Here is a 2,198-nt window from a genome sequence, read left to right as displayed (position 1 = left end):
ACAATAAAAGACACCGATACTTGGAAAAAATGTGTAAATATGACACTGCTTTCCTTTAATGTTAATTATGACTTCATAATATCCTCATAAAAAGGTAGAAAAGAAATCACCTTGACTCACCTAGTTATTTTATACTTGCTTTGGACCTTGAACTTGCTCAAGACCCAGATACTGCTTCTATATGTTTTTCCCATTTTGCATACAATCTCTCTTAAGGTACCCAAGCCTAACTTGGTTTTTATCTTTGCTGCTACTAGATCAATAATGTCAATTCATCATGGATGTTCCACCTCTATGACTCAAAAGGAACAATGATACATGTTCATGATTGAAAGCCAGTAGAACAGCTTTTGTAAAGCTGGAGTTCAAATTTAGTCCTAAGCACTTGCCAGAACAGCCTGGTACATTATTTCATGAACTCTTAGACAAAAGAAAATTGTGAGGCTAGTTATTTTGATCTTTGGGCTTTTTTTCTGCCTTTCCTTTTGTCACCTACTTGTGTATCTAATTATTTTTTCTCTCTCTCCTTGATTAAACTTAAACTTCAGCCATTTGCAGAGCATAGCCTCTCTTACTTCATCCCAAACTATGCCATTTGTTGTGAGATTTGTCTCTTTGACTCAAGGTTCTTCTACGCTCTTCTCACATAGGTCTGGGAAGACAGCACTGAGTGTGGATTTTGGAGTCAGGTAGCCCTGAGTTTGATATCCAGCTCTATTGTGTGATGTTTTTGAGGAATAAACCTAAGTCTATGTTCATCAGGTAATAGATTTTCAAGTTCATCATGTAATAAATGTCTGGTTTATTTTACTTACCCCTTAAGACCACCTGATCCTTATTACTTCAAAGTTATTTCATATGCTGATCTGTACCAGGTGTTAATTTATTCACATAGCTTAACACTATCAACATTTTAACTGAACATATCTAGGAAGTCGCAACACAGAGAACTCCAGAGTTCTCCAACAGACCATTCTACAACTACGATGGAAATATTCTCTATTTGCCCAGTTCAGTGGAACAGCCACTGACTGCGTGGGAATGTTGAGAAATTGACATGTGGCTAATACAATTGAGAAACTGAATTTTTACTTTAATTATGATGCTATTTAAAATTTAAATCTAAATAATTACAACGGCTAGGGCTACTGAACAGGATAGCAGTCTTAAATACAATTTCAGACATTATGAAAGGTCCATGAGATAAATATTTATTTTAATGGACAGCTTTCCAGCACGCTTCAACTACTGGAAATCATATCCGCTCTGCCTATTCCTCAGCTGCATGACCAAAAACTCCAAGGTTGTGTATGTTTAGGTATACATAAGGTTATTACTGCTATTGAATTTTTAAATATATCTTTATTATTTTCCAATTATCTGGATAGTTCTTTATTTTCTTTTGTTCAAGAAATATGCCAAATAAATCCAGGAGAGAAGCCAGTTTGGAGTTATCATTAATTTCATTTAGCATTTGTCTCCTCAGCCCTGACTATTGCTTCTTTTGCCATATAAATGGATGTTCATTCCTTTAATTCTCTTGGGGTAGGTTTAATTCACTGTTGATGGTCTGATCTCAGCACTTTATTAAGTCAGAATCCTGCAGTTTAGAAATTTTCCCTAGTGGAACATTTGCTTTGAATAAGGCATGTATCTCCTATATTTCTTCTACTTGGATGGGGCATCATTTAATATACTACTGTTTAGAATTTACTCAGAGATGTTCAAATAAACACTGAAATAAAATAAGTTAACTTTTATTTAACTTTGTGTATGCACATTTTATCAGGGTCATACATGATATGCCTTATGATAGTGAGTTCTTCATCACTTAAATTATTTAAGCAAAAGTATGAGCTCAGGTTTTAGGTATTCTAAAGGTAGGGATTTTAATTCTAAGTTCTTGGCACTTAAATGAGTTTGATGTTGTAATAACAGAATATCTGGAAGCTTCCCTTAATAAACTTTGTTCAGTAAAGCCTCTCCTACTGTGATGTTTCTGATTTCACCCCTGATTTCTTTCTCTCTTTATATCTCTGCTTCATTTTCCTGGATTTCTTTCAAGAAGCCACCTCCTTCTGTCAATAGCATAAGTGGTTGGTCCCCGAGAGTCCTCTCCTTAGCCTTCTTTCTGTATCAGTCTCTATATTTTCTTTGTGAGATTGCATCTACCATCATGGTCTACCTGCAACACAACA

The sequence above is a fragment of the Ovis canadensis genome, chromosome 9, assembly GCF_042477335.2.
Source record: "Ovis canadensis isolate MfBH-ARS-UI-01 breed Bighorn chromosome 9, ARS-UI_OviCan_v2, whole genome shotgun sequence".
NCBI classification, from domain to species: Eukaryota; Metazoa; Chordata; class Mammalia; order Artiodactyla; family Bovidae; genus Ovis; species Ovis canadensis.
The sequence above is the reverse complement of the archived record's forward strand: the minus strand, read 5'-3'. Positions refer to the sequence as shown.